We start from the raw sequence: 5,895 nt of genomic DNA, 5'->3' as shown, positions 1-5,895 counted from the left end.
ATAAGAGGATTCAACTTCACTGTGTGAAGAGTTATCAAAAGCGCTATCTGTGCGTCGCCATATTGGCTCCTGGGTCATATAGAAAACGCGTGGGAAGCCCGCAAGAAAGGGTAGCTCTAGAGTCTCGTATGTGTTAGCACGGTTGCAAGCATCAAGTGTTATTAATTCTATCTGAGAGAACAAGAAAAAGGTAAATACTAAAACATCTATGAGGCCCTTTAATTATGCGCCTATATAATCATCATAATCATCAGCCTGAGTACGCCCACTTCAAGGCAAAGGCCTCAAGTTGACCCTCCGTAACTCGAACTCAAGGAGTCGAGACGCCTCAGAGTTAATTTGTTCAACGACCTGCCTTCGACGCATAATTGCTGCATCAGAAAGAAACAAATTGTCCAGAGCAATTTTACGAAGCGTTTATGGGAGGTTTGTATAGTCACGGGCGGTCGCTTTTTCTCCTTCCTGAGCAGGAAACTCAGCAATGACATAAAAACAGTGCTGAAAGCAAATGACCTCTACGACATCGACAACCTCGCCAACACGATGGATGTGCTGAAATCTATGGGCGTGAAAACTGTGGAAGACATTAAGCTTTTAACGATTGAAGATCTTGTCGAAAAAAGAATGCCATCCGACGTAGCACACATGCTTATGGAAGAATTCGGTGAGCTCAGTAAGTATGTTTGTATGGTGAAAACCTTGTATCAATTAAAGCATTCTGTCGGGAATTTGGATAACGGCAACGCTTGCACACTTTAAGAGAGCCAGGGTTTTTTTTCTGGTCGATCTTAGCTAAATATGTTTAAATGGTAGCGTAAGCACGCAGATACTAGAACCTGCAGTAGGCGTAAGATATTCCAGCAAATTGGCACGTATGCTCCACGCTGTTCAATGAATACCTGAAATCAATATTTTCTACAACTACTGCGGTTTTTAAAGAATCCCCAAATACAAACAATTAACTCACAGTGAGCACCACATAGAAAGCACACAGTAGAATGCATAACGCTAATAAGTACTAGGCAGTATCTGGACAGTTTTTATGCGTCCATTCGTCAAGACTACATAGATGAATAATAATTGGTTTTTTGGGGAAAGGAAATGGCGCAGTATCTGTCTCATATATCGTTGGACACCTGAACCGCGCCGTAAGGGAAGGGATAAAGGAGGGATTGAAAGAAGAAAGGAAGAAGAGGTGCCGTAGTGGAGGGCTCCGCAAAAATTTCGACCACCTGGGGATCTTTAACGTGCACTGACATCGCACAGCACACGGGCGCCTTAGAGTTTTTCCTCCATAAAAACGCAACCGCCGCGGTCGGGTTCGAACCCGGGAACTCCGGATCTGTAGTCGAGCGCCCTAACCACTGACTACATAGACGCATGAAGTACATTTAATAAAGGCGCAGCAAATTCTAGCACGCCTCGCTAACGGTGTTAGCCGCAATCCTTAAGAGCTTATTAGCGAGAACCCTAGTGTGCTCGACATACTGCTATCTCCGCACGCTTCTGGTTTTCGAAATGTACAGCAAGCTCACTTTACAGGGCTACGTTCTTGGCCTGAGAACCCATCACCATCACCAACTTCTGTTTTTGGTGGTTCGAATTCTCAGCGTCTATTGCCAGTTTATGTGCGTTGTGCGTTTCATGCGGCCGCCTTAAGCAGGTTATTTTTTTTCGTTTCTGGACAGTGGGATCTGCTTCCCATGCTGCTTTCGTTGATTGACGTGAAGTGGACGTGAAAATGCATTAGCGGCACTTTCGGCCTCCTTGACGTGCCCTACGCCTTCGCCTGAGGCTGCATAAAGCTGTCTTTCACGACATGAGAAGCCATTCAACTTTTTGACAGTATGCTCGATAGCACATCCACGCCTTCAGTACCACTGCGCACGAACCACTGCGCATCTGGAAGCGCAGCCAGAACATGTAGAGAATAACGACCACGAAGGTGATGAGAACACTACAAATTGCTCTGCAACAGTAAAAGAACGATGGTATTGAAACCGATCTTTGCTGGATACCGTTCCGAGGGAAAATTTCCAGAAAATCAAGTCTACTTGTACATCAATTTCAGCATAGCTTCATTTTAGAGCGTTAACTTTTATTAGCTCATATCTCAATTACGCGCCGTGGTCGTCGTTGGCGTCCGCACTGCCACCTGCCATTTGGCACTTTGCACTAGCCACGTACCTGAGTTGCCAGGCGACAAAGTGAAGAGAGGCAAAAATGTTCTGTTCCCCACTTAGGTGATCTGGCGGAGAGAGAAAATTGGAAAGGGAAGAAAGAGGACCTCGTTAATGACGGGTGGCAAAAGTGAAGAGTAAAGAGAGGGGAAAAAGTGAGAGGGAAGAAGTTGGCCGGCGACGGTTGGCCTATGGCTGGTACGACCGCCTTGGGTGCGGGAGGTGGTTGATTCAAAAGCCGCATAAACCTAGTACCACAACCCACTGCGCAGTGCGCCTGCAGTCCTGGGCAAATGCGGATCCATCTCCGTATCGTTGACTTTGCGAGAAAAAAAAACTGAACACGTCCGTCAAATATTTTTTACTGTTATACCACAGCTAACCGTAACACATTTAAGGTTACACACTCGTACCTGTCCTGTGATTTTTTGGTTGCCTAAGATATCTGCCTTAGACTGTCGATAAAGCTTCAAGCTTTCTCGGAGCTTAAATGATTTGATGTCTATATATCTTTTGGAATTCAAACCGGCGATGTATCAGGATGGGATTTCAAAGTTTTATGGTACCTGCAGAAAACTGCATTTCAGTATCTTGGTACGATGGTTAAAGGCTTTTAGTTCGTGATAGCTTCTTATTGCTCGTGGCATAGAAAGATTAATATTGTCAATATGCCACTTTGTAATCCGAGAATTGTTACCATAAAAGATTGATGTCGTTCATCCGTTGTTGGGGTAACCTGCAACCTGAGTGGGGACATAAAGACGCGAGGTAGCGAGACATCCGCCAGTCAGTGTGGAGACGAAGCCTGCACTGGTAAGTTTGGCTTTCAGATGGAGCGTGTATTATTTAATGTGCGAGTTTCCTGGGGAGTCAATGAGTTCGCCTAACAAAGCATGCACGTCAACTCAATCCATTAAGCACGCTTCAGCTCAACGCCATGATGTCACAACGTATTAGTATTTTTGCATACCGTGACCATTTTTATAGCGGCATCCGCTTCGAAGACGCGTACAATTGTGTTTTTAACAAGGCGTTATTTTACAGGGCCATCATGCGACTTACCTGAGAGGGAGCCTGAGAATAACCAGTAAGCTTTTTGAAATTCTTTCTGATAACGGTCTTGCATCAGATTCCTGTGGACATGTAGGTATATTAATGGGCGGCTTCCCTTCCACGAAATGCGTTTGAAGCGCTCATTTTTTTATTTTTTTACTACGTCATGCAATTCATATCCGACATTTATATATTGGACGAATATACTGGCTGTATCAAACTCGCAAACTAAGATATCACAAAATCTATAACTGCTGAGAATGTTCGGCGCGCTGTTCAGCTTTAACGCCAGCGCGAAGACATGAGCTGAACAACGCAGGAAGAAAAAATGGCTGTGCTTTAGCGCTGGTTAAACCTGGAGTGACGCGATAGCTACAGCTGGCCGAGTGGAACTCTCTCAGTCGAATTGTAAAGTCAGCCTTTCGCCGCTGCGTTTCGCTGGGCGTTCCTTCTTCATCTTCCTCCATGGACGTGGATCCACTCTCTCTACCCTTCCCCCTATCCAGTCCCCCCCCCCCCTTTGCTTGGTTTCGCTGGCCGGCGCGCCGCGCCTTCGGCAGCTGCTCCGCACCACGTGACCACCCACGTGACCAGCCACGACGCCGCCACGGTGGCCACGCTGAAGGCTCGAAATGCTAGCGTAATGTAGCTATCGCTACAAAAACACGAAGCAAAGATAATGGTTGAGTGCTATGATATCGCGTCGTCTTAGAGAGAGCGAGGCCTGCTGTAGGGTGCTTTTCTGTATTTGCATGCAAAAATAATCATTTCAGAAGCTGCTGTTCGAAAACTGGTCGCTCAATCACCTGTTCGTTGCTCTCGGACGAAAAAATATTTTTACTTTGAATTAGAGGGGCAGTGTTGTAAGTCAAGCTAATGCGCATAGCCTTGGATCAGATAGCGGCAGCGATTAGAAAAGTTTGAATACCTAGCTGCCCACGCTGGTCACATGGTGTGCGACGCCAGCCCCGTTGGCTTCGACTTTTATGCTGCTACCACGTGTATACGGAAGAGCCAAGTCGCAGACAGTGCAGCTGATACATTCATTGCGCACGAGCGCTTTGACGACCTGTTCTAGGATAAAACCGGTTAATATTCATGAAGGGTCAACATCACAGGTGCACCGTGTAATCAGAAACGCTGCTTTTCAACGTTTTGCTTGCACGTATTCTTATGGGTGCTAAGCCTACTTTACACCTTCGGTCGAATCCGGCTGCCGCGAACCTCCCCTTTATTTGTAAACATGGCGTTGTTGTATCCTGCACGCTGCGTGCTGTATCAACATACTGATGAGGCTGGGTGCAAAACGCAACCCAAAACGCAGAAATATGCTAAAAGGTCAGTGCTACTGAACTAAAATAAAATAAGTTGGGCGGGAAACGCCGTACGCCTTGCACCGGCATCGCCGTTCATCCGGTTCTGGAGACGGCAGAGTGGCGGCGACACCGTACATAAAGGCTGCGAATACTGTCTCGCCACTTTTCGGATTGTATGGGCGACTCAACGTCTCCATAATCGGCGCGACTTCCGTTTCTCTGCTCCTCATCCTTTCTCCCCATCCTTCCTCCTCCTCTTGCTTCTACTACGCTCTGGATGCAAATTTGCGGATACTAGACGTTGACAGCTACTACCACAACTACGCAGAGGCCGGTAACCTTGACATTAACAGCTAGGGCTGTAAAATAATCGCTGCTATCAAGCATGTCGACTAAAGCAATCGCGGGATTTTTTCTCTTGTAAAAGCACTTCTTTCATTAAATTATCTGCAGATGCTTTCTGAGACTCCGAGCACCAACATACAGCACCAAAATCGTGCACGTGTAATAATTGCATTCGGTCGTTTGTATGCAGGCAGCCGGAAGAAGATATAAAGGATGACCACAAAGACAACAGCACCTGGAGTAGCGAAGAGCTGCGCGACGTAATGGCATTTTTTAAAGGTATGAGCTTCATAGGTATGAAACAGTTCGCATCTTACCAGAGTTTTACAATATTTACTGGTCATAGAGTTTCGCCGTAACGACAAGGAGGGAGTTTATACGCTGCCTCAAATGACGACGCCAAACCGTCACGTCATATAAGGTCACGGAGTAGACCGCGAGGGAGTTGGCCACCGCTATCAGTGAGTGCTCTCGCGTCGGAACGACACGTAGTTTTACGGCGAGAGCCATTATTGGAAGTCCACCCTCTCCCGCTGCACGGTTGAAGCTAGTTGCAATGTTTAGAACCTATCCAAGCGGCCAAGATAGATGAAAAGAGAAGGAAAGTAAACGGGCGGATGCAGACGCGGAGAGATATGAAAGAGGAGAATGTTCCTGAAACCACTGTACTGGTTATCTATAAAGTGCGAGTGCATTCGTCATTATACTCAACTGAGTATGAATACAACGATGCAGTTTGTTTATTTTGAGTAATCATTATTCATCCATAGCCTCAACGTGGTCGTTGTTGCCTTCATTCTCCGTTCCTAGTATTGAGGCGAACGGTCAGCGTACACTTGCGAAGGAGATGTATTTGCAAGTCATTAAGCCGACTCCTGTAGTGAAAACGTGGTCGAATACACTACCATGTCGTGTTGCTCGCAATAAGTCTGTTGTCCTTATTGCTACATTAAACACCGGCTTCACATGTTGTCGATTATTGATTTGGCCTACATAATCGG

The 5,895-nt window shown here is 46.3% G+C and overlaps 1 long non-coding RNA gene across 1 annotated transcript; it reads left to right on the top strand.

The window, feature by feature from the left end:
- Window positions 1-577: 577 nt before the first annotated feature.
- On the top strand, window positions 578-5,160 carry LOC144106740 (uncharacterized). The gene is made up of 3 exons (XR_013309104.1): window positions 578-673; window positions 3,225-3,267; window positions 5,085-5,160. It is a non-coding gene; the product is annotated as an uncharacterized LOC144106740 (long non-coding RNA).
- Window positions 5,161-5,895: the final 735 nt, after the last annotated feature.

The sequence above is a fragment of the Amblyomma americanum genome, chromosome 10, assembly GCF_052857255.1.
Source record: "Amblyomma americanum isolate KBUSLIRL-KWMA chromosome 10, ASM5285725v1, whole genome shotgun sequence".
Lineage (NCBI taxonomy): Eukaryota > Metazoa > Arthropoda > Arachnida > Ixodida > Ixodidae > Amblyomma > Amblyomma americanum.
This window is presented reverse-complemented; position numbering and strand designations above follow the sequence as displayed.